Below are 27856 nucleotides of genomic sequence, written 5' to 3'. Positions count from 1 at the left end.
AAAACAGGAGGAAATGTGATAGGAAAATGAAAGATATCCTCTTTCCCTTCCCTACTCCCCCTCCATTGTAGCCATGGGGGCCATGATGGGGGAAGGCATGCCTGGCCTGCTCTTACTCCAACCCTTCTATTGCTTTTCTCTTTTGATTAAGCCACCAGAATAGGGATTGAAGAGCCGATGATGGAGAGATGGAGGGAAGGACCACTCATTGTCTCTGAGGGACTGCATGGATGGATTTGCGAGCGAAAGAGAAGGGGCGTTAGACAGAGAAGAGGATACTGTATGGCCTATCGATCCTATCACTTTACGCTCTTCCCTCCTGTGTGGCCGTGGCTGTAGGATATCCGTGTCTAGATTGGAACTAACATTAGCCAGTTCGGCAGGACATTTATTATGTGAGATGTCAGTGTCATGCTGTCAGCTGCAGAGGAAAAAAAAGCACAAAATAGTCTTGTGATGGCACCATTTGAGTTGAAGCTCTATGCGGCTTTTAACATCTTGCCTTTGGTCTTTCTAATTGAGAGAGTGGAGAGACTTGGGTGTTGGAATCCTGGATCTGTGCCACATACTCCACTGTATTCCATAAAGATTGGGTCATGAATTCATTCAGCACAGCTCGCAAGAACATGTGATTCCCCCACCACCCCCCCGCTCTCAAATAGTTGAAATTAATGTAATCCCAGCCCCCTTTTTTCATATCTGAGTATCAACTCCCCTTCCAAGAGCAGCCACTGCCGATGAATTAATGAAGATGTTCTTGGTAGCCTCAAGTGAGAACCTGATTTGAAATATTTGCAATACCACATCGCTCGCCTGTTCAGAGACTGGATCGAGATCCTTGCTGCTATGGTGGAGTCAGACTTTCTTAAGAGAATTGTGAATCAATAATAGAGAAATAAACCTATCTCCTTTCAGCCTCAACTCAAATGCCATCCCCGTCAGTTGTCCTCTAGCCCAGACCATGGGAGGACTCATTTCCTGGACTGGCCTGTGTTTCAGGTGTGGGACGTGTCTCTTTAGCACCTGCCAGTGAGCTGCTTAACCTAAATTAGTCCGGTGCAAAAGCAGCTGCTGTTCCTCAGATTCAAAAATATCAGCCCAGACTCGCCACCTCCCCATCTGGAAGGGCATGTTTGGAACAAAACGAACCAATTTAACCTCACTCTCTATGACGATGCATCATGTTCACCTGTAACCTGACGACAGTTCATCCTCTTGGAGTCAGTAGTAAATTCTGGTGCTGTTTTATTTTTTATTTTTTGCAGCAAAGCCTGTTACACCAAGCCTCATTTGGCTTTGCGTCATCTCATATAAACAAGACTGTCTCTATCTTTGTATGAACTGTGCCGATCCAATCCAGGGTGTGCTAACATGTGATTAGCAGTGAAAGGATCCTATTTTAAAGTGGAGCAGCTTGCGTAACAGGGATATTGGACACAAAAAAAACCCCACATAAGAGTTTTATGCTCATAATTGAAGAGTGGGTGTTAGTAACTAATCCTTATGCTGTGGGATATCACTCATCCACACTATTTCTAGTTTTGCATAATCATGCAATTTGTTTGCATAACACTTGCATATCTAACTACACACTAAATACTGTCCAAAGACAAGTGCTGGACATTGCCATCAGTCACTTACTTGCTGTTTGGGCAATAAAATGCATCCTAATGTTAATCAACGATAAATCATTTCTTCTTTCTCTTGGGGAATGTGTAATTCATTAATTATATGGGGTTTTTTTGTTTTAAATGTGAGCAACATGGACAGTCCAAGGAAATCAAATCCCTCACTTCAGATGCAAATCTTTTTTTAGTTTGACTGTCAGCATGTACATTTATGGCATCTGGAGTCCTCTCAGTCGACAGATCGACGTTGTGATAAACTCACATTCAATACTCTTTTATTCAACACTGTGAAGACCAATCAGAAATTCAGCCATCTTTTATCAGACATGTCTGCGGAAGATTTTCAGTTATTTTAACCGGTACTAATTTTTCTATGGACTCTCTGAGTGTGTGTTGAACAACTGGAGGTACTGCTCTCAGTAGTCAAGTATACTTCAGAGAGTTGCTGTGCTCCACCACAGTGTATTCCTCTCTCCCAGTAAATCCATAAGGCTTTTGTCCATCCTGCCATGGATGAATATTCTTTCTCAGAACCATCCCTGCCACCAAATCAATACAAGATGTCTAAACCTGAGCTACGCATGCTAAAAATATAACCTCCCAAGCTCACATCTCTACCTCTCGCTCAATTCTGATATGTAGCTATTTCAAATACTAGAATCCACCTGTTCCTTTTCACTGGCTGAAATTAGGTCAGATTGTCTTCACCAAAGGGAAGAATGAGCTGGGCAACAGGGGGCACTCTGAGGCTGATGAGGTTCATGATGTTGAGATACTGTCCACCGCTGCACCTGTGGCCACACTTCGCCACGCTTTCTTTGCCAAGCTATGAAGAGGGATGGCTATTCTATGGGCCACAATGGCTACTTCACTGCAGAGAGGGATAGGCTTTGGTAGGGCACAATGGGTCCTTTTAGAGAGGTGGTGCTGCCGCAGCTTGGGTCTGCACTGGGTTTGTGCAGACAGCATACCTTCATCAAGCTCGTCTTGTCACAGATACGATGACGCTCTCTTTGCACACGGCCCCAGGGCAGAGCATGGGAATGGCCACCATTTATCCCATAGACCTCTCACATTGAGAGCTCTCAGCAGCCAAGGACGTAGGTTGAGCAGGCAGGTTCAAACAATTACCCAGGGCTATTCTATCATTTGTAATGAGCCAGGTTTAGAGAAGCTCAACACCATTTGTGAATCAAAGACAGAACAAAGAAATAAAATGGGCACTCAAATTGAATCCCATACACCGTAGCTTTGTTGTGTTTTGCTTCGCTTTAAAAAACGAGCTGTATTTCTCACACTTTTTCTTTTTTTATTATTTTTTAATTGAACTTCTGACAGCGGAGGCGTTCGCTGTCTGTTTTCATCACCTGTCCTTCTCCAAACTGCAGTCTTAAAAGCTTCTCTAGTGTTGATGCAGGTTGTTTGTCTTTTTGGGGCTTTTTTTGTTGCCATTTTTGTGTTTGTCAGGGGCAAATGAGGCCTGTGTCACATTTCGGCTTTCCCGGTTTGAAGGGAAAAAGTAGAGACACGAAGGCTGAATGTGTCAGAAAGACGGTAAGAGGAAAAGACGGCGAGGGGAGAGGAAAGAGAGGAATTGCAGCGTCACAGGCCATTCTTCCCTCCCTCCATCTCAGTTCAGCTGTTTCAGTTCAACCATCCATTCAGATAGCTTTAGTAGGACTTGCTGACTAACTGCTGTGATGCAGTGCAGGCTGTTCTTTACTCTTTTGGACCTCATCCCTATCCATACCCTTTAGCCAGTGTACCTGTGTTGCATACCTTTTTCTCCTACACTGCTTTCTCTATTATGAATCCTAGAACCTTTCAAAACAAACTAATTCACAACTCAGCACACCCAGTCCCTACTTGTTTTGATGTTACATATATATCAAGTAATCTTTCTGCCCAATTTGATCAACCCCACAACAAACATAACACAAACAGTGATTCAGAAAGATTTTGATGTTATCACTGCTCCCTAAGAAATATTCTCTGCCACAGGATAAAGGGACAAATGCGCTTTTCCATCATCTGAGTTGTTCAGCTATAGGGAAATCTTCACTTAGGATGCAGTAAAGATTATCATGGCTCATATACCCAAAAAAAAAACAGTCAAATAAAATCTAATACTTGAACACTTGGGTCACATTACAGGATGGATTGGGTGATTGACAGGTGAATCATTAGCTGTGTCTCGATTGAGGGGCTGCATCCTTTACAGGACTAGGTCTACCTGGCCAATGGAGGAGGTGCACTCAGAGAATGCCGAACCAAAATGAGACGGTCTGGACTACAGAGGCTCTTTGTGATACTGCTGTTGGCTAAAAACAGAGCTGGGAATGTTCTAATAACCTTGTTTTAAATATATTTATAGCTGAGTTGAAGCTATAAATGTTGAGTTGAAGCGTGATAATCAAGCTCAAGATCTTGTTGCTTGCCGGCTGCATTACTTCTTTGGAAAAGAGGTTTGTCACTGAAGCACAATAAATCCAGGGATAGGTGGGGCCAGGAAGGATCCACTTATTGGTGCCTTTCTTTTCAAGGCATGGACGGCCACATTTTAAGGAGCCCTTTCAATGAGACCGCATTGCCTCACCACTGTGACTTAATGAATTTAGACACACAAGTGTAGCTGCAACACCACAGCACTGACATCACAGATGCTAAAATGGTTGTGTCATGTTCTTATGCAACCTACAGTGTTATTATAGCCACTACTGTTTGAATTAATCAGTGCTATTGAATGTATCTAGTTTAGTTCAAACAGTGTGAAAATGCCCAGAGCAGCCTTTCATAACATAGCCCAGAAATTAAATAAGCCCAGATCCGATTGTTTTGGGATCAGAGCCACTTTTCCCATCAATGGTGCTAATTGTGAGGGTTTAGCACTTACCAGGTTTCCAAGTCTCTCTCTCCCTCTCTCTGTCTCTTTCCAATATCTAAATGGAGCAGTCCAGGATTCATCAGTGTTTTCTCTCTCTTCCAAGCTTATGTGACACACCATTTGGCCCGGGCGTTCGGGGACTGGCATGTATGGTGACTTGTGCCTCCCACTCCCCAGCGAGTCCCTGGAATAACTCCGTGATTTGACATGGCCCCTGGTGTACGGCAAGCTGTAGAGTGTGGGCGGCAGGAAGTGAGCGTGTGTGAGTGAGCGTGTGTGTGTGAGAGAGTAGTATTAGCAGCAGAGATGCTTGTGCCTATTTTGACAGACTGAATCCCTAGGAATGTATCAGGGATTTTCACCACGGCTGCGGCCTGTCAGTCTGTCACCCTTTTATGGTTTTCTTAAATAGCGGACACATTAAAAGATTTCCTGACGTTAGGTTAACCTAATAGTTGCAGATATATATTTTATTTGATTGGTCGCAATTGCACAATTAACATTTTATTTTGTCAAAAGGCTGATTCCCCCTATGCAGATAGTAGGGACTCTTTTTACAGAAAAGTATGTCAACTGGTTTATTTCTTACATGTAGCTTGAGAAAAGCATTTTTTTATCCTTCACTTTCAGTTCAAAGAAAGTCAAGATCTGGCTGGTGTCAGGAAATACCAATTTGGATGATCACCTGCCTTTCATAACAAAGTGAATGCATGTTGATCTTAAATCTATATGGTTTGACGTTGAGTTTCTGAAATCAAAACACCTTTTAAAATGTCGCCCTTCCTTAAAAATATGTATTTTGTTTTCTTACATGTATCTTACTAAAACCCCATCCATCCATTCTTTATCTTTAAAGCTTATCCTTTGAGGCTGATCCCAGCTGCGATAGGTGGAAGGTGGGGTACGTCCTAGGTCACCAGCTTATCACACGGGCAGAGACAAACACCACTTACTTACACATTCAGAGCTATACAGTCTATTTAGAGTCCCCAATTCACCTGAACCCAATCTGCAAGTTTTTGGATTGTGGGGGGAAGCCAGAGTACCTGGAAAACCCCACACAGACATATGGAGAACATGCAAACTGAAAACAGAAAGCCCATGGCATCCACACATGTGTCATAACTAAAACTAGTTTAAATAGTAAGGTTGCAGATGACACATATAGATCTATGATAGAGAACACAAAACAAGATAAAAGCCAGGTTTTACCTCATATATTTAAAAGTTGAGGTATGAACCTGCCCTATTGCCCAGCTGAAGCATAACAAGACAAAAAGCGCTATAAAATAAGAGACGGATAAGAAAGTGAATATAAATTAAAAAAAACATGATTCTATTGGATATTACCTTCACAGACCAAGTGTTACACCAGATATACAGTTCAGACATAATGTCGGCCATACGGTGAGAAAAATAGATCGATATCATCACAGTGAACAGCTTCCAGGCTGGAAAATCAGAGTAGTAAGTGAGAAGGCAGGAAAAATGCGAGGGGGAGAGGAAGAGAGAGAAAGAAAAACAACACGGGCAGATCATAGGAACCCAGCAGACCTCTTAGGTCCTCCAAAACACAGAGGCTGTGTTGAAAAGTCAGCCCCACCAAAGCCCTTTCAAACTTTGTCAGCGCACTATCGATTCGAAAGCATTCTCTCTTCCCAAGCCATTTTCTCCAAGGATGCTGCTATCTGCAAGGCGGGCACTTTGCTCCAGTTACCCACTATTCACTCGCTAACCCCCGCTCTGCCATCAGCCATGAATCCATAAGACTTAGTCACACCTGTGTGGCCTCGAGCAAGAGGAGAGCGAGCGTGTTGTTCTCACCACTAACATTAACATCTCTATCTTCTTTTGTTTTTGTCTTCTCAATGAGGAAAGAAACAGCAATGAGGTCACTGCACCCTCACAGCACAGCAGCTCTCTTCACAGTTTTATTTTTTTATGGATTTGCAAGAAAAAGAAATCATTATATTAAAGACAGGAAATGTCATTGTTTTTTTTATTATTTTTATTTATTTTTATTGATGTTTGAATCTATTAAATAAGAATGTGAGACAGGAGATCCCTGTCAATATGGCAAGGTTATTCTCTCAATGTTTTAGCTGCAATAACAGTTACTATAATAATAATTCCCAAGGGTAGTGGTTGTTGAGCAAGACGATTTCCGGTTCGAATCCTAGTTTGGTTTGTGTCTTCCTAAGTGGTGTTTGCATGTTCTCCCTGAGTTTACGTTGGTTTTCTCTGGGTACTCTGGCTTCCTCCCCACAGTCCAAAACATGCAGATTACGATTTTTTGAAGACACCGTACATTTGAGCGTCAATGGATTTTGGCAACCTGTATAGGGTGAACCCAACCTCTCACCCAATGTCAGCTGGGATTGGCTCCAGCTGCCCCTAAGACCTAAAGGATGAGCGGTATAGATAATAGATAAATGGGATATTTATGAATATTGCAAATTATGCAACTTCTAATTTGTTTTAAACTTAGACTTATTTTGGAAGAGATTTTGTGAATAAGAAAGTTTTATAATTCATATTTTGAATGGTTTGAAATTTGGAGGTTGAGAGCAGTCCATGAAGTGATTTAATTATTCATAATCTCAATTGTAGAAAGCATTTGTCTTAATATTTGAGCGAGTAAGGAGAGACTCTAAATTAAATCACTTGAAAAGAAAATGCCGCGCTCAAGGTTTAAACATTGCAAGGCAACGATGAGTGCAGTGGGAAAAAAGGAGATTTTCGACAAAGCTTCATCTGTCGAGTTGGTACTTCTTACCCAAACATTGCATACATTTTAAATTCTTCTAATACCATTCATTTGTAATTCTTTTATCCAGGTCCCTCTTTTGTCCACTGCCCACAGTGAAATGCTGAGTGTCAGCTCTGAGAATTTCAGTGACCTTCCTTCGTGTCATTTAGTGCTCTTGGCACTTTCTGTAGTGCATCGCCACCTCCAGCATCTCCGGTTCAGAGCGGTGCGGCTGAACCAGAAACAATGGGTGCAAGATGCACTTCAGGGTAGGCTGCAAGTACACCACGACCATCAAAGAAGGACATGCTTTGTGCATACCATCCGTCGGCACACTTCAGCACCACACACTTCACAGACAGCTCCCAGTACGGCAGTTGTCAATTCAGCACCCGGGACAGCTCTGCCTGCCTATCTCACACAAAAGACGATTGCGTTTGTCGCTTAACATCAAGTTCAACCCTGGCTTTCCCTACACACAAAGTTATCTTCATTTAACTGTGTCGGATCACCCTGGTAAACAATGCTGCATTACATTACAGAGCTCACATAGTAGCTTCAGTACAGGATTAATACATCATTCCTGCAGAAAAACCAAATCAATTCTTTGAAAAAATGGTCTATCTAGCTGTAAAATGTAGTGTCTAAGAAATAGCCAGCAGATGTTAGTTGAGAGTAGATATCAATAATGAATTAAATTTAGACTATTAATTGTGCTTCAAAACTCCTAGCATCGATTGGTCCAGTGTAAATTGTTGCACTCATATTTCATCTCTGCAGCTCTGGGGAACATGAAACCAACTTTTTAAATAGAAATCTCTCTACATAGTCAATACACAGTGCAGCATTAATGTAAAATAAAGTATGTCCACTGTGTTCTAATAAGGCTGTTCTGCTAAGCTTTTATATTCATGCACTTACACTATCTTTACATCACTCTCACTAGCCCTTTTTAGCCACGGCTGTAGTGCTGTTGTGTTAGCATTGCTCGGACTAAATAACAATACCTATGGCTCATTCAAGAAATATTAGGGCTTTACTGATGCTTCATTTTCATAATAGTCTAGCTTATTTAACACACTGAAAATATTTGCAAAGCACATCCTATTCTTTACGTAGCTTTTCATGTACATTGAATTCTGAATTTACACACATGAATTATACATTAACAAACACAGGACAACTACTACTACTCCATTTTTACCATAAATCCATTATTTTCTTCTACTCTCATTGATCTTCTTTCCTGGAATCAGCAGAAGGTCAAAAAGTTAGGTCGGTCTAAAAGGAGACAGTATCACCTTTTATCAATCGTCTATTGTGTCTGTGAACATACCAACAGATGCAGTCACCATAGCCATCGGAAAACTCAAAGTAAACGGTCTGACAGGGTCTCATCCGTTGCATGCAAACATAGCCGGTGTATGAGGGAGAGCCATGCTGCTGACTTGGACAGCTCTCCCCCTCCCTCCACTCTCCACTTCCATCTCTCCTTCAGTCCAGCCAGCTGTTTCTCACAGAGGGTTTCAGCACCTTGGGTAGCTCCAGATCCCGGAGTGCTGCTCCCTCTCCCACTGCTGTTCTTTACTCCAGTGTCACAGGGGAGCTGTTCTTTCAGCACCAACTTCCAAAGGCACTCCAGCAGAGTTCTCAATGTGTGTGCATGTATGTCTGTGTGTCTGTGTGTGTGTCTGTGTGTGTGTGTGTGTTTTCTTTGTTACATATATTGTACTCTGAGTTTGTTGTCAGTACCTCCCTGCAGGAGAACCGCTGCTCTGGCTATTTATGATAGATTAGAGGTGTTGTTTGTGTCCCACTATGTTTGTATGAAGGGGGACTTTTTCTAATGGTAAATGTTTTGTATTTATATATTTTATATATTGTATTTTTTGTATTTTCTAGTCTTGATGACCAGTTTAGTTTTACATTCACCCATTCACACAAACATTGATACAGTACATCTAGGTGCAGTACTTTTGTCTATAAGTAAACTGGAATCGAACCACCGATTGAGGACAACTGCTCTAACCCCTGAGCCACAGCCTCCCCTGAGCCACAGCCACTAGTTCTACTGCACACATTAGAACTATGTTACCATCTTGTTTTTCCTCTTTGCTTCTATTTTTCAGTTTTTTTCTCCCTCTGATTCAGTGTCTGTTTACCTTCCTTACCGTTTTTTTTTACTGTTACAGAAATTAATTGTAAGTTTTGTGAAGTACACAAGCATGAAACGAGGTTTTGCGTATGTGTGTGTTGTGCCATTTTTATTCATTATTGACTTGTGTGAAGCCAGTAGGAAGGGCTTGCCGTCCCTGTGGATTAAGACTACTATGATTATGTGTGATTTACAGCCCTCAGCCCCCCCTGTGATGACTGTGCAGGACTTTTTTCTCTCCCCTCACTTCTTCCTCCCACCATTCTCTTTTCTTCCTTACCCCAGTTTTGCCTTTTTTTCCCCTAACATTGATTTTTTTCCTGCTTTAAAAAAAAAATTCAAGCCAGACTTGAGAACAGCATAATGGAAGCTTAGGGCGAAAACTGCTGACTGGAGCCCTCTGATGTTTGGTTTCGCAACAGGTCATGGTGTAAATGTAGTGATGAGGTCATGGGATGTTAAGCCCAAGCCTCTTAGTGCACTTAAGGTAGCTGTGAAAAATATAAATATGGAAGCATTGGAAGTGTGCAAATCTTGTCTGATGGCGTCTGCAACAGAAGTCTTTTTTCAATGAAGGAAATATTGTAGTGATTTATTGAGTATAATAATGTAGCAGTTGTACACAGTGTGCCTCACCATGCTGTGTGGCTGTGCAAGAAAGCATATAATTAGATTAGATTCAATCAAATGCTGTCTTAAATATTCATCATGCGGCATTAAGAACTTTATGCACAGTGACATAATAATGTCCACATTTCAGAAAGAAAGTTCACATCCTTAATAGTACAGAGAAACTTTTAAACGTGAATGAAAACATATGGATCTCTGTATGTGTGTACATTTTGTGCATTCATGTGTCCTGTTGACGTCCCCGTGCACCACCCGTGACCTCGGGAAGGGTGAAGTCATTGTGCTGATGTGGCAGCTGATCCCCTTCCCACCCCTGCACATATTCCTGAAAGGCACAGGGATAGCTGCTGGGTGTCATAGCGACACAGAAAGAAAGAAAGAGACAGAGGTTGCAATGGACGCAAAGACAAGGGAGCATTTAAGATGGTGTTTGTGTTTGTGTTGTATGCACTAACAAACGCTATCTGTTTCTGTATCTCCTCTCTTTCTTGTTTTCGCACTTTGTACACATCAGTGAACATTAAACATTAACACCCTGAAGGGAAATGAGACCAATTAAACTGTGTGTTGCATTGATGCATGAAACAAAACTAACTCTATTGTTTTGAACACATTTTAAGAGGCACTAGCCTGTAGATGTGACCTTGTAGTTGCAATTGCATGCCGACATTTCTAAGGCTTGAACTTCGTTACAACATGTTTGAACATTTTCATTTTGTTTTAAATGAGCTTTAGTGGCTGGCTGAATGTCTCAATGCATAAAGGGATAAAATAGTTTGAAGCTCATGAAGAAGAATCTAATCGGTCATCACCTCCTCTGCAGTGACCCTATCTCTGTGCGTGTGTATACCTGTAAACTATGGAGCCATTATTACAAACACATTACAAAAGGCAAAGTGCTCTGAGTCAGGAGGGCATACAGCTCCCAATCAATGCTAGGCCTGGGCTAGTATTGAATCAGAGGAGAAGGACGAGTGAGGAGAGAGTGAAGAAATTAGGTGAAGGTGAAAGAGAAGTGATAACAATAAAAAAGAGGAATGAAGAGAGAATGAGGCAAGGTAATGGAACACAATTTGGTATGAGGGGAAAAAAAATGTGAAGGGAGGAAGAGGGCGAGATAAAAATTTTTCCTCTACCCACTTAACACGGTAAGAGTCTACCAAGAAAAGCGACAGACAGAGACAGAGAGCAACCTGTGGTTTGACATTGGCTCACCTTGGCTGTCAGTGGAGTTGGACGGAGGGGTTATCTGTCTCCCCCTGGTACACTCCCTGCTGCTATAATGAATTTATTAAGGTCTTGGGAATGGCAAATGCTCTTGTTTATGGAGGCAGGAAAACAGGTGGCAGCTGAATTCACCTCTCGCACACATTTCCTGGGGAGATCCAAATAGTTCTGCAAGCTGGGGCTCAGAAGCAATTTGGTTAATATGTTGTGGGTTTTGAATCCAAATCATGACCATAGGAATGTGTTCCCAGAGCTCTTCTTTAACTCCTCAAATAGTCTTTTACAGTGCACCTACATTTTAGCCGTTTTTTCAGCCCCAAGTCACAGATTGGAAAAAAATAGGTCCCATGGTAATAATAAAACCCAGATGAATCCCACATGAGGGTTGAGGATTTTCTCTCTGCTCCGTTTGCCTTCTCTGTCTGTGTATCGCTACCAAACCATCCTGTCCTTCATTCATATGCTCCACTGACTGTGCTGCGTCAAATCGCCCGCCTGAGAACTCTAGGGATGGGATGGTGAGCTGCAGGGTGCGGGGGCAGTTGGTCCATTGTGGCTAGTGATGTGGAGGAGTGAGGAGAATGTAGCTATCATCCATTCCCATTAAGAGGAGAGCAGAGAGAGGGAGGAGGGCCAGCAGGGAGAGAGACAATAAGTCACAAGATGCCAAGACGGCACGGAATATGCCTCTGGTTGCAATGTGAGCAGGAACGTATCACTCATAGTCCATGTTCATGCCAAGGGAGAGAGGAGAGGCGGAGGAAGCGAGCGCAGACAGAGGAAGAGGAGCTCATTCTCACGGCAGAGACCTTTACTTCGTGTGCAGTGTTAAATGCTAAACATGTTACTGCTTACTGCAGAGCACAGTTTTCTCAATCCTTCAGGCCTTTTCCTAGCCTCTGACTCCCGAGAAGGGGGGGCAGGGATGTCAGAGCTAGCTGTAGGCTCCATGCCTGTCTGTAACTTCTAATAGATCTGTCTTCCTTGCTGTCTCTCCCTGGTTAGCGTAGTTCAGTGCAAAGCACATAATCATTGACTTATTTATTTATTTCCTTCCTCATTTTTCTTTGTTGCACTTAAAGCTGCTGTAGGAATCGCAAAACAAATACTTTCTTTTTTGTGTCTCATATTCACGGCGTTCAATATTATGGGAAGGAGGCTGTCTTTCTTTAGCCCCTCCCACCAGAAGAGCATGGGCAGATGCAGAGGCTTCATAACACGTATGTGACAGATGTACCACGCATGATTTATTGCGTTTATTATCACTCTTCCTTTTATTTAGGTTGTTTTGGCAGTTGTTGCCAATGCTGGAATAGCAACCTGTCCTGTTAGATTTTCTACTAGGACGTACACATGCAGCTGCCAACAGCCAATAGGAGCAGCTTCTCTCTGAACTGCCTTGTTATTGGTCACAGTCTGCAAAAGTCTCGGTTTTTCTTGAAGTCCTATTTGTTTCTTGTTGCCCACCAACGTTTTAAAGCATGTGCTGGTTCAAGTTATGGAATTTACAGGACTGACTCTGATGTCATGGACTGATAACACAGCAGGATAATTATACACACATTTCTCTTATTATTATTATTATTATTATTATTATTATTTGTGAGCTTGGTCATCCACTACAAACTTCATTTAAACCCAGAAATTAGATTTATTTTAGAGAAATTTGATGATTTGACCTAAAAAAAAACTAAACCTGGGAAGCTACCATTCAACAGAGAGGGTTAAATCTGCGGCAGCTGTGAATATGCACCTTTTGAATGATTGAAATATGTAGAACTGCATTTGATTTCACTTTACACAAGTGAAACATTATGTAAATCTACTTGAAAAGTCCAGTGGTCTTTAAAAAACAACTGGGGCCTGTCCCTCAGCTTTGAGAGATGCAGAGGTCCAAACTGACAAACCCCCCCCCCACACACACATTGCCAGAATGGTACAGTCCGGGTTCACCTGACTCACAGGTGACGCTGCGGGGTCATTAGGCTCGTGCAGCTGTGGAGAGGGGGAGACACCCGGATGAGAAACACGGAGGATGATGGAGGAGGATGAAGACGACGACGAAGCAATGTAAGAGTTTTTTAAAAGTTGGACATATTCTGCGTGGGCGAACAGTAAGTGTTCAGTGTCCGAGCAGCGGTAAATGACAGAGCAGGTCAAATGCTGGTTTAATTATTGTTTTCCCACGGAGTCACCAAGTTTTAGCGCTGTGACGCAGTTAGTGTCTCACTGGAAATATAAAAGTCGTTTTTACTTGTTTCTTCAAACTCTTTTCGAACGTGACTTGTATAGATAGTGTTAGGGTCTCACAAATGATGTGTGTAAACTACAGCGTCGTTCAATATGTTTTACATATGCTCTGTATGGAGGCCACCATGATTTTGACAGTAGCCAGAAACCCCTTCTGGGTTTTGAAGGCCACCACAGGTTCTCTTCACGTTTGGAAGGAAATGATTAATACAGCTGCAACATGACACTTCACCACAAGATATCAAGCTTGAGTAATGTTAAAGATTACATGAGCTTAATGAAATACCGTTACCACAGAGTTATATATGATAATATTTAAAAAAATATTGATATTAACAAATGGGTTAGGTCAATTATGTCAATTGAGCAGTAATGGTACATTCCAACTAAGTTTCCATTGTAAATGCCCTTTTTATTATGTTGCACATGTATTCCTATAGTCATAAGTTTGTTATATGTAATTCTTGGAACAGCGGTGTCTGTGTTTTAGTCTTTTATTGAAAGTCTGCTTAAATGGTGCTTTTGCTGCTTTACATTGACTGAGCATTGTTGGTTTCGAGGCTTTGAATGTCACTCAGTGTTGCAGTGTTGTGCTCCCTGCTGGTAAACAATCACTCTCACCCCCATAGTTTGTGCATGCGATGGGGAATCTTAGTGGCTAAAAGACAAATATGTGAGTTTAAATGAATCAACAACCCCCTGCCCATATTAATACACATATTCCTTATCGCACAGGCTGAGAAGGAGCTATTTTTAATTCTTACTTGTAAATACATTCTTAACCTAAATGTATTATAGCTCATTTGAAAGCCACATTTTTATCCTTTTTCAGCTGGAAATCACAAAAAAATACTTCTAATAGTCACTGAATAGTTTTTTCTTCTGCGCTTTATTCTGAATTTGTATCTGAATGGTCAGACATTTGTATCTGTACCTCTTCTCAGAATAAATCATTTTGTTTTGTTCCAGTGGTAAGATTGCAGTGATTTACCATAAAGGACACAGCAGGGTTTTATGAGCATTTCCAGTGCCTGAAACCTAGTGGCTCAGCTGCTGTGGCTCATCAGTGATGTCATAACTGGACAAGCGACATCTTGAACGTAAAACATGCCCAGCGGTGCCAAATTAAAAGGTCAATCATCTCCGAATGTATGCTTCACTGGTTTCCTTTGTGAACTCTTTGTCATCTTACTTAGGTGTTTGTTTGCACTGCCGTTTGCATGCGTCTTCATTTTCTTCACCTTAATGGGCTCTCCATGTGTCAGTGTGTTCAAAAAGTAGAAGCGCTCATATTTTTCTGTGTGTGTGAGTGAGCGGATGTACGAGAGTATTCATGGATCGTAGCCTGCGGGCAAGAAACATCGTCTTTTCTTGTTTACAGGGAAAGGATGTCTCAGAGTGTAGGGTGCCTCTTGCAGAGCTGCTGCCCATTGGTATGTGAAGGCTTTATAATTGAATTAGCCCAGGCCTTATGGCCTAATGTTACTGGCATGCTGAGTTCCAACGCAACACTGCTTGCTCATTATTTGTGAAAGGAGGTCAGGGGGAATTGCATGTTGAAGTTTGAACACTTTTTAAAGATGGAGATCTAGGGCGATGTATATTTTTGTGGGAGAACATGAGGATGATTTTGCTTAGATGCTCATCATCTTTAGTATTCTTCCACCTGGCTGGCTCATCCTGGCCCTGAGACATGTGTGTGCGTGTAATGTGTCTGGCTGGCTGTTAGATTTACGTCAGACCTCTTGATGTGTGGATGATTGCTTCATCATGAGGCCCTGTGTAAATGTTTAACAGCTGTCGGCCACGTCCATCAATCAGAGCTTACGGGGCACATAGGGAGCCTGAAAACATCTGTGTATATTAACAAGCAAAGATATTGTGTTGAAACTACATTCAGTATAGATACAGTCCAGATTTTGCAGTTATGTAGGCACAGATCAGTTTGCACCAAATCTCCAGTCTTTCCCTCCTTTTTTCATTTTCCCATAAATTCAGGCTTGCACACAGTGCATAGTGGTTGCCCACATATGCAGGGGCACTATCATTTATTTCAATCGGCCTTCTGTCAGTTTAGCATAGTTTAGCATAGCCACCTGAGGACTGAGGAAAAATATATGCAAATTTGCCATTACTCAGAGATATCAGCTAAACAGCACTTTGCCTCCCCGATCAATTGTGTGTGCTGTACTACATCACTCTGAGATAATATACTGCAGCCCACCCATCAAATTCCCTCACACTTCCTTTCAGCTGCATTTTCTGTTTTTATAGGCATCTCCTCTGTGCTGCTGGATGTGTCAAGGAATCTGCATTTGCATGCCCCTGCTTTTTGCATTCACTTATTGGCTGCTTTCACCGACTGTCTTTTTGCTTTCCAGCCTAGCGGCAGATCACACAAAATGTGCTTAAGACACATTTTAGCCTCACACAATGCGGCCGCAGTAATACGTTCACTTGTAATGGCCCACAATCGGTTTGGTAGACTGCGGTTTGAAACGGTGGCACTGCAGAGGATGTCGGCGTGTATAATGAGGATTAAATCATAGATGGGTTGGGAGCATTTCCGAGAACGGTGTCGAGACACCGCTGTGGTTTGGGTTTCAGTGCAGACTCACCCACTCTAAGGACGCCGAGCATTCAAGGCCCCACAGCATAGCAGACAAATGCATGTGTAAGATGTCATTGTGCATAATTTAGCACTAACAGGCCGCCTTGTTGGTAATCCTCCTGTGCTGTGTGGATTGGATGTTTATGCTTATCAAACTCACTCATATGGAATGGTCCTGCATGAGTGGGCTAATCTAACCTGTGGATTGCAAATGAAACTGTTTTGTGAATTGATGCCCAACTTGCACTAGTTCCTATACGGGTAGAGAATGGAAACCTCTTATTTGGGTAAACATGATGGGGGAAGTTGAGTCACAAGGGAATTATGGCGGACATGATGTCACATATCTTCACTTAACACCCTCACACCCCACCACATCTTGTTTGTACTATAAAGCTGTTATACTTAACTCGCTTTGAGCCCTCTAGTACCATTTTAATGACAACATATTCATTTAGCTGTGTTAACAAGGAATTATGACACTTAGTTGAGGAGGCAAGGAGGAGGAAGAGGAGTATAGGCAAAAGGGAAGAGGAAGCAGATGGGGAGGAAGGGGAAGAAAGGCAAGGCAGAAGATTGGAGCTGATTGTCAGTGGGGACATGTAAAGTGGAGCTTAAATTCACTGTGGTAACTGTGACTTCCACAAAAGCACTCAGTGCTAGTGAGTCCTGCTGGAGAGACAGGCAGAGAAAATTGCTATCATTTGATATTCAAATAATATTCAAATACTCAAATAAAAAGCCTGTGCTTTACAGTCCCTCTGGCTTTCTCTCAAAAACCAGCCTATCCATCCTTCCCTCTCTTCTTCTCTATGCTTTCTCCGACTGTCTGTTGTGCATCTCCTCTCCCTAAGAGTCTGTTTTAACACTGTCTTATTTCAAGGCAAATGCAGCTTAGGGGGCATTTCTGCTCTCATAGGCAGCGTCTATGTTTAACTGTTTTGCATCCAGCAGTTACAACATGAGGATATGCTCTCTTCTCTCTGTCTATCCTTTTGTAGTAGAGTGTCCATCTGAATGCAATTCAAATTTGAATGTGATGTTGAGTAATTCATCAAAATAAACCCCCTTCAGAGGAAGAGTGCAAAAAGATCATGCAATTAAGAGTCAGGCCTCAAATGGTTAAGCATAATGTATAAAACAGGATGTAAATTTGGAATTTGTTGATTTGTAAACTCCATATGGATCTAATAGTAGAAGCTTCAATAGTTTCCTCAAAAATGTTTTCATGATTATTTGAGATTTACACTCAGACTTTTTTACTTACAAATTGACGATGTGCATAAAAAATGTGGGAAGTAGCCTTTACTTTTCTCATTCTTTCTTTTTTTGTTTTAACTCAGTGCAGCAAATGCTGTTGCTCCTTGAATGCTAGATTGCTCAAACATATACATACAACAAAATAAAATAAAAAATGCTCATAACAGTCAACATCTGCTCCATTTGCGTGACTGTGCGTGGGCGTGGTAATGAAGGAGCTGGCAGCCTACAGGGGCTTAATATGTGTATGTGCCGAGGGTATTTATGAAATGCTACGTGTTAATGTTCAAATAATGGGTCCAAGTAAACCAAACCAACAAGCACAGGCTGTCTTTCCCCTCTCTGGGTTGCGTCACCCACAGTTTGGCACTGTTTGTTTTGGCAAATGACTGATCTGTTTATATGATATGCAGCGAGTCATTATGGCTGCCTGCCGTTTGGGCGTCATGTCCCTTCCTGTGTGGTCCTGGGCACATTCATCAAATGCCTAATGACCAAAAACGAGGGCCAGGCCACAGTCTACTCCGGACTTCTGGTTTTGGCCATCGTCTTACAATGTGCAGATTGAAAGAAGATTCTAAGAGTCCAATAAGTCTGAATTTGTTGCTCTGGTGTGAACCAACTGATATGACTATTGTAGATAAGGAAACCTTCCACTATCTTTATATTTTTTCCTATTTTGACTTTATTTGAAATATAATTAAAAAATGCAGGATGATCAACCTTGATATCTAGTTTTTGTTGTTGTTGCAGAAAAGTTTTTGTATGGATAATCAGGAACCAATCGAAGCTAAAATAAGGCAATATTTCAGGGTAGTTACAGCACTTTCTTTTGACAGTACTGTGCTTTGGTAGGCATCATGTATGCAAGTAAAGGTACTGGAGATGTGATTCTTTCAGGACTAATTCGGTCTATAAGCGGTTTGGTCTGAAGAGAACAGCATCTGTTTGCTTGACATTTGAATACCTAGACTGTAGCAGCCGGCCACAGTTTCATAATGACCTGACTTTTTTTTTTTGCTTTTCTCTTAAAACAGTGAAACATCTTTAACTCTCTTTCTCACAAGCACATTGATCTGTCTGTCATAGTTTGAATGGCCAATGGCATCACCCGGAGCAATCCAACCGTACCTGTGGCTCATCAAAATCTGTAAAGGTGCTGTGCACGTTCCTGTTACAAGCATGCACTTCAGCAAGCAGGCAGACTTTGGCACAACACCTGTCCTCTCTGTGTACCCATCATTTGGGTGCACATGAGAGCATAGTACATGTGTTCCCAAGGCAAACTAAAGAATACATCTTCTGTGGCACTTTAATGCTTACTGCACAGTGGTCAAGTTGTTGCCACTGATGTACATAGCCTTTCGAATGAAGATGTCCCATGTCTGTGCAGTCTGTTTTTAGTCGTAATATTATAGGAAATGTAAGTGGATTTAGTTATACAATTTTGATCTCTTTTGTTTTTTGAATTAAACATGAAAATGTGAGTGCCTGGTGTGATCTGCCAGAACAGATGCATTTAATTAATCCATATAGTAGACACACTGCTGTGTTTGACTTGGTTAATGCCACAAGACAGATGCCAATTTCTGTAGACGGGATTCAACAACTCCTTTTGAGTGAAACATGTCGCTATCATCTGTCAGCTCAGCATGTTGGCAGTTCCTCTGTTCATTCTCTGTGATATTACTGTCGTGACAGAATCACAGCAGTGATTTTATGACGGGCAACAATGGTAGAGGGAGTTACAAAAACGCTGATATCAACATATCTGCACAATGCTTGACACCAAGCCTGAAAATGAGTGGCAGTTCAATTTTAATCACCCCTCATCAGTGGCGATCATCTATGTAAACAGTGCACTGGGATGGGATAATTAATCATCAGTCCCTCATCTTCAATTAGCTGACTATTGGAGAAGCGGAAGGGAATATTCCAATTGCTGAGCTGCTCTAAAGGCGGCATGTTGATGACACATCATAGTTAAAGGCTTCCACCATCCCAGGATCTAATAGGCAACATCCTGTTAGCAGTCCCTCATTGGATAGTTTAGATGAGCTCAGAGCTAAAACAGAAAGAAAGAAGGGAAGAAGAGAAGGCAAGGGACATGGAGTATCTGTATCATATAATTTGATATTTATTTTTCTCGGTGCAAATGACTGGTCCTCCCGTAAATACATCCTGTGGGTTTGCACTTAAAATGCTTTTTCTCCTGAGGCAATAATGAACAAATCAGTGTGGTCTGACTGCTTGTGTACGAGACTGCACTGCATCAGCATTTTCAGACTGGAAACAGTGGCACTACTCCCCTAAAATCAATCAACTCAATGAATTGATCAATCAGTGGTTGCTATACTCAATCCACTTAGCTTAGGTCACCTTTCAATCAGTTTAATAAGCTGTGTGTCACCGCAGTGACTGAGGTAATGCAGGGCTAGTCAGGATACATGGTGACGGCATATGATTTACCAGCAAATTATTTGGCATACTCTGATCATTCTGTCTAATCTAATGTTTAATTATCCTATGTCAGTATGTCTTACCCAGACCATAGACATAGATGTATTTGACTAGGTTTCCGGTTCCTCCTCTTTGGAGCATGTGATTCTTTTTTCGAAAATACATGTTCTAAAACCTCATCCAACATGTCATAGCTTATCGACAAAAATAAATTAACAATGTTTTTTCCTTCTATTTAACCCCCTAGTCAGCTGTCATTATACTTTATTTCATTGGCAGGGGGAAGAAGAAATGGCATTGATCCGATGTCAGGCAGGGAGGAGACACAGAGAGAGTGAGGGGAGGAGGCAGCAACAAAGAGCAAGGAAGGGGAGGAAAAGAAAGTATATATGTTAAGATAAAGAGGAAGAGAGGGCATGGAAAGAAACAGGCTTCCCAGGCAGGCTGTCGTACAGCAGCTGTCAGATTAGTGCAGGGGGAGCGATGGTAAACTGAGATGAGACGGCTGAACTTTTCACTGCCTATCCCCCTAGTTCCCTTTGGTGGCATTGTGGCCACTTTTTCAAAAGGCATTAGCTGTCACTGTGAGTGAACTTGGGCATCACCGCTCTCCCACTGTCGGTTCTCGGTGCCAGTCCCCTGTGATGCTGGCTAGCGGTTAGCTGGCAGCACAACAACAAAGGATGACGACAAGGGGTATACCAGACTGAAGTTACCTTAGATGGCTTTCCGCTTCATGTCTGATCCTCCTATCGGAGTCCTACGGTGACTCTGGCAGCTATTTAGCCATGAAGCAGCCACGGGAGAGGATCATGTGCTTACTTAGCTTCTGATATTCTGCAGTATTGATCTCTCAGCACCCTTTGACTTTTCTAATGAAATACTGTACTGTAGACAAATGTGGTCGTAACAACCCTGCCAGCCCCCTGTCAAATCACACCCTCACCAGATATGTGGGAGACTTATTTACATCTTTGAAGTATTTAATGTATTAAATGTTTGGACAATGTGTTTAAGGTTGCGCACTATAACTTGAAGTGGAGCTACTTTATATGGATGGTCTTAGAATGATTCTGATGAATTAGTTGGTACTCTTCTGTTGATTAGGATTAATAAAATCTAATGTGATCATGCTGTGCAGTAGTAGTGACGCACAATATTTTAGCTGTAATAGTAGTATTTCAAAACAGCTTGGTAATTGTTTTGCGGAACTGCAGTTTACGATGATATTTATATCTAATATCTGTTCAAAGGAAATTTGATACTGCCACATCTCTGTTTGGGAGCAGGAAAAATAACCATTTGTTGGAAACATTAAGTAATTTCATTTTCAACCCCAAAAAGTATTCACAATGCCAGTTTTCAAATTTTTGTCAGAAGACATAATATTTCCACTTCAGATATTTTTCTTTTGAGAACATTCAAACAAAGTGGAGACGGTGCTTTATTCTTCTTTGTGATGATGCATAATTGGACAGTATAAACATCTATAGTAATAGATATTAAGTGAAATAGCTAAAGTGAGTGTCAGTGGTCCACTGTTATTGTCATTCGGAATGAATATATATGTGCTGAAGACAGACTATCTGGCCACAATTAGCTGAGAAGGGAGTTTTTGCAGAGGAGGATAGATATCAAGCACTTCAATGGTCCATTATATCAGGAATGGAATGGTCACTCATGCAAGAACTGAGATACAGTTTGATCGTCTGATTTCCTGGAAATTTAATTCTAATGCTGGAGACAAATATAAGCCTTAGACGTGTTCAACATGCAGATGTAATTGCTAAGTACAGCATAAAAGGCCTGAAAGCTATATGACTTATTCAGATAAGTATTGGATTATGAAAGTGCACGCTGGATCTAAAGCCAAAACCCCTTTTTAAAATACTGGATAATATCCAGGCTCAGTACTGCTACAGTACCTGAGCGCCAGCTTCACAGCTAGAGATAAGGAAAATTAATTTACAGTTCGGAAAGCAGCTAGTGATAAATTACTGGATTGATTCACAAGGATGCAACATGTGTTGTCTTGCAATCATTGCCGTTCTCCCACAATATGAAATCAGGAAGGTTTAGAGCTGTGTGCACATTTTCCTTTCAAAAATATTAGCACCTCAAACTCTCAGTCTTAACTCCTCTCAGATACACTGTGCATTTGCAGTCAGAGCACTCTACAGTGTTAAATAAATTTGACCTTTGAAGATGCAACTCCAACAAGTTGTTGTGGTGTTCCTTTACCTCAGAAGACTTACTGTAAAGTAGGATTATTTCCTGTGGGATTTAATCATAGAGTAGAGGCAGGATTAGCGACTTAACGTCTGATTTCTCAAATTTTTCATCTTTGGCACAGGTAGTGCAAATTCATTGTTCCGCCACCAGACATTTGCACACCAAACAGGGGTGAAATTAGCATGGGTTTCATGGGCTGCCCCTGAATAGGGTAATACAAGAACATAATCTGCAGAAGAAGAACAAACTGACGGAGGAGCAAATCCACTGCTGAACTCAACAATTAGATGGGACTGTGCAGTAAGTCCCATCTTTATTTTACAGTAAGTCCCATGTGAATGAAATTGTTTTCGCCACAATGGAATCACTTCATTGAGTTACTTAAAGTAGCAAAAAGATAGAGACCAGAGAGTTTCACATCTCATCCATAATCCCCCACATTAATTATCTGTGATATGATCTTGCTCAGTCTGAGCCTAATGGACTCTGGATAGAAACAAATTCATGGATGCAAATAAAATGTTGAATTGATTTCTACTTATTCATCAGTGTGTAGCAGCAGACCTATACTTGAATGTATGTGAAAATGCTAATGATTCCCAATCAACCCCGCTCTGACAGAAAAGTTGGTCTTCTTTTGGTGTGAGCCAAGATTGAATCCCCATCGTCACCACTTCTGTGCAGAAGTGCAAAGATTAGTTCCAGTTGTTGTGTACATAACTGTCAGTTTGTTATAATGTTAACATAAAACAAAGCTGACGAGCTCTCTGTTATTGGGGGGTGTACTTTGGTTCCTTTTCCAGATTAATTCAGTCACAAGTTTTGCTGTGCAGCCAATAGTAGAATGATTGAAGTGGAAGTGAAGAGGAAATTAGAAAATGGCTGCCTGACTCAGCATTTTGTGGCATAAATAAACAATGCAGTTGATCAAACTGGTTTTAATATTTGTGCATGCTTGCTAAATTGCTGCACCTATGCATGATATCAATCTTCCGTATCCGTAAATACATCTTAGAATAGACATTCTACCATACAAATGTTTGTAGAACATACATTTTTTGTATTTAAACTCATTTACCACTTGTATAATGCAAGTCACCCTAACCCTTGACTATCTAAAAATGTAAGAAATAATCAATTCAATTGTTTCTCTATCACTGTATTGATCAGTAGTGACATGTATCCTCAGTCAAAAGAGACACTTGTGGCTTCCAGTGGATTTACAGTAGTTCTGCTTATTTAAAGAGCAAACATTGTAGCTGACAATATTTAAACCTTCATACACTGGTGTATTTGACAAATGAGCTGTCTGCCTTTTTCACCTCCCAGCTATTAGTAATAATATTTATTCAAACAAAATCATCCTCTTGTTTTTTCCTCTCTTCCTTTTAACCTTGGAGCTTTGTGTTGAGGCTTTGTGTCTGTTTGGAAGCCTGACAGCCTGAGCTGTTGTCAGAGGCTTTGCTCTCAAATACCACTCTAGGGTTTCATTCAATCAGTCATTCTCCCTGTGTCTCAGCATGCTGTGTATCGATGTTGGTTTGGAGCCCCTCTCCCACGGTGAGTTGCTGAAGTTGATGTAGTCTTAGGGCAGAATAAGCAGCTATCCAGCTGTTGATTGATGGGAGGGAGAATTCTCGTGCATGTACATACACACACACAGACAATCTGCAGGACTGCTATTGATCTGATCATTTTATTGCTGACTCCAGTGTAGTGCACTCATGCCAAAAGGGTTGTGGAACGCCACTCAGCTACACAGGGTACATTCAATCAAAGTGCCCACAGCTGGGTTAAGAAAGTGGAACATCACTGGAAGTACTGTCAATAAGGCACTTGTTTTTGTTGTTTTATTTTGAAAAGAGTTTCTTGCCAGGGTTTTGTTGGCAATAACATTGTCATTATATTTCTATATAATGACGCGGAAGTAGTCGTCAGCTTAAAGGGTCTGTTTTGTCCAAATCCCCCCCAAAAAATATTTTCCCTCTTGGCCCAACTTGTGATTAAGCCATGCTTAAAGTTTTATGTGCTGTCTCTGGAGCAAAATGTATTGTAAGAAATATCAGCTAAATTGAGTTTTATTTGTGTTTTTGCATTGAAAACATAACAGTGTGTCTTCATAGAAACAATGTCTGAGGTATTAAGGATATTATTTTGTGTGCAGTTTACACTGAAAATCATTTCTTTAGTAGAAAGTACCACACAACAATTGTAGGAAACAATTTTCTTTGTTTATTTTTGCCATCTGCAGTATTTGTATAGATTGTACCATAAAGAATACACTGCCACAGTCTGAAAATACAAATCATCTGTTTCTTTATCATGGGGATCACGCTTTCCAACATTTCCTCCTGTGCTCGATGGGTAAAAAAACAGTTGGTGAGAGATACTGATAGTGAAATGTGTACCACTGTGGGAAGTCATAAAAGGGCAGGGGTTCATTACCGGGCTAATGGACAAAGAGAAAGATCCTATAACTTAGTTAGAGAAGGGCTGTGTGTTTATGAGCCCTGGTCCCTAACGCTCTACACATGCAGACAGAACTATGGTCTCTGCATGCATTAGACCAGTTATACCCATATTTTAGTTTCATCTATTTTCCCAGAGTTATCACTTGGATTTTGATATCCTCTTAACATGGTTTGACTAGTGTGGATGTTTTTATGGCATAGTATCCAAATGATAAATTATTTGACTCCATTAGACAAAGAGCGGACAAGCATGCACATGCACACACTTACATGAGCTTTAGCCCACACACACAAAAGGCATTATGGGTGACTGATCAGAGTGTAATGGATCCTCCTCAGGTTTCCCCCAACACACACATCTACATGAGCAGCAACAGGGCTGAGACGAGGGTGGATGAGAGACAGAAAGGGAGAGTGAAAGCTGCAGACGGAGAGGGAGATAAGAACTTGTAAGTACTCTTCTTTCTATTATCCATCTAAAGGAGCCATTGTTACCACTTTTGCACTTGCTCAGATGGGGCAGTGTTATGTTTCACCCTGCAGTGCATGCAATCTTGTCTGTGTGTGTGTGTCTGTGCATGCACATGCACATTAGAATTTAAGTGTGCAGGATTATTTGGTAAATCCAGTTCACTGTGTACTTACAGCAGGCAGGTGATGGAAATAGCATTGTCTTTCCTTTGAGGCAAAAGAGTAAGAATTAACTTTGATGGCTGCATCTGTTTATTTTAGGAGGGACATTTTAGTAAGCAGCATTGAAATGGCTTAATTTTTGTAAACTGATAACACAAATTAAATTCCTTCCTTGCAGTTAATTCCTGTAGTTTTTTACTCTCCACTCCCCTCCTCTCAGTATGATCCTCTGTAGGCTTTGCTTTTCATGCAGACACCAATAGTAGGGATCATCTCAAGACGTTACCTATGCAGACAGGGTAATAGAACCCTCGGATTGATCCCTTCTTTCCTCCACTTGGGGATTTTTGGCCAGAGGCTCACGTTACCAAGCTGACATCATCTTTAGTACCCCCACATCCTACAGTCAGACTTCATCTACCCCTCTGATCCTACTCCTCCAGCAGGGAAGGATTTGCATGAATGAATGAGCAGCTTTATTGAGCCACATAACAAACATGGATTTGTATGAAGGTGGATGTCAAAAATACAATATAGTTAGTTTGGTGCTTTGTAGAAGGATTCACCTGTAGATTGTCAAGTGTCCTGTTGTTTTCTCTGTGTATCTTCCAAGCCGCTCATGTTTCAACTGTTTACAATTAGAATAATGGTGAAAGTAGAGCGAACAGGCTGAGTAATCTTGACAATGATAGCATTTGCTAATCAGACTTCAAGGAATGGAAATGTAGAGTAACCCAGTTTTGTCTGTCAATAATCAGCAGCACTATTAAATGAAAGTTGGAAAGCCCACATAATCAAGAATGAGCAGAATAAACTTTTTAGGGTTGGAGTCAGTTGTGACTGGAGAAAGATCAAAAGGTCAAATGTATCACCCCTGTATCACAAACTGCTGTGCATGTGTTTAGTTTTTTTAAATGAGGAGAGGTGCAGTGCTGTAAATTAGCTCTCAGTTACATAAATTAGTGCCATGTTGCAAACATTCAGTTATGTATGGTTGACAAAAACTATAACTATGCTATTTATAATAATGTTTGGCTTTATAACATGGCCATAGGGAAGGTAGAAAATGTTTGCTCTTTTTCTCTTGCTTTGTGTTCCGAGATGATGGGATGAATTTTGTAGGAGGTGTCAAAGAGTCATTTAGTGAGTCACCATTAGTTATTAAGTATGAAAAGAAGATAGCTGAAAGAAGGTCTTGGTGACAACACTTCATATGGCAATTAATCATGAAGATGGAAGGAGATAATGGCTGCGGTTACAAAGTCCCATCTTTATATTTACAGTGGGGAAAAAAAGGTGTGAGTAAAGAGATGTATCTTTATCTTGATACTTCGGTCATATCACACGGCCCTTTTGTACAGTGATATTTACCTTTGGCACATGATACTATATACTGTACACTGGCTGATGCCAAGCAAAAAAAATTCAGTGTTAAAATGTTGTATTTGCACATGTATAACATACATACAGGCATTTAAAGTCTCACCACAAACATTAACTTTCCTAACAATCACTCACACTTAGAACTAATCTTTATGAAAACCTGCTGAATTCATATTATGTTTCTGGATAAACGGGGCGTTGCTTTTTCTGCAACAATGATTTCAAACACTGTGTTTCATCATAATCTGTGGAAAGAACTTCTATCTGCTGGAGTGTATGTGTGTGAGGGTGTGTGTGTGTGTGTGTGTGTCTGCCTGTCTCAGTCCCTCCTCCCACATGAACTTAGTTCATGTATTTAGTTATTAATCGATGATTTCAGATAATAACTCTGAATCATTCTGCTCACTTTAACCCTGAGGTCTTTACTGCGCTCGTCACATTACGTCTCGTGTTGTGTAGCAGGTTCAAAGTGTGTCTCGTATACTCTAGAGTGAATGAAACAAAGTAAACGTCAGTCCTGTACGTGTCCTGATAATTTCTGATCAGAGATGGTGTTTATAATTATTCAGAGCTGGAAACATGTCAAAACAATGAATGTAGCAGAAAACATGAATCGATTATATTCAGTCACTGCATCGATGCAGAGTTGGCCATATTACGATATTTATGGTTGTCTTTACAAGTTAACTAATGTGATGCGTGTGTAAGAGTGATCATCCCTTTAAAAGTTATCTAAATGGCATCACTGACATGAGCCAGGTGTGTGATTTATCAGTTATAAGTCTCGACAAGGCCAATGACAACTCTGTGATGATTTTGTGTTCCTCCACAATGGGGCAGGAACAGTGCGGGAGCTAAACACAGCTCAGAGATCTCCTAAAATACAAGCCCACAGATCACAAAAACAAATGTTTTGTGGAAAAAAGCCTGCTGAATTATTCATGGTTCCTCATGGGCATGTTTCATCAAGTTTTACCTTTCCCCACTATCACATCAAGTGGAGTGTGACAAATGCTTTAAGCCTACAAAACACACTGTAGGTGGAAAGATGATGACCAAAAAAACAGGAAAAAATACCACAGAAACAAGAGCAGTGGAACTTCCAGGAAAAAGGCAAATTGCCAAACAACTTGACCCCCCTCTCTTCCCCCCCCCCCCCCCAGCAAACTGGCTGTAACAGCTCTCGTTCCTTGGGCAGTTGTTTCTGCCATTGTTTTTGTATATTTACTGAAATTCTGTTTTTTTTTTTTATGGACAAATGTTATTTTTTCCATTTTTTTATT

At 41.1% G+C, this 27856-nt stretch overlaps 1 protein-coding gene across 10 annotated transcripts in view; it reads left to right on the top strand.

Annotated features, from left to right (window-relative positions):
- nrxn2b (neurexin 2b) overlaps positions 1 to 27856 on the top strand; it is a 618875-nt gene that overhangs the window by 3321 nt on the left and 587698 nt on the right. For 8 of the 10 annotated variants that reach the window (XM_069519278.1, XM_069519277.1, XM_069519271.1 and 5 more), the window contains exon 2: positions 24897 to 25006. The exons of the other annotated variants lie outside the window; for them this stretch is intronic. The gene's annotated coding sequence lies outside the window, so the exon portion shown is untranslated. The remainder of the gene's footprint in view (positions 1 to 24896; positions 25007 to 27856) is intronic. 10 annotated transcript variants of the gene reach the window in all.

Source organism: Paralichthys olivaceus, chromosome 22 (genome assembly GCF_024713975.1).
Source record: "Paralichthys olivaceus isolate ysfri-2021 chromosome 22, ASM2471397v2, whole genome shotgun sequence".
In the NCBI taxonomy this organism is placed as follows: Eukaryota; Metazoa; Chordata; class Actinopteri; order Pleuronectiformes; family Paralichthyidae; genus Paralichthys; species Paralichthys olivaceus.
This window is presented reverse-complemented; position numbering and strand designations above follow the sequence as displayed.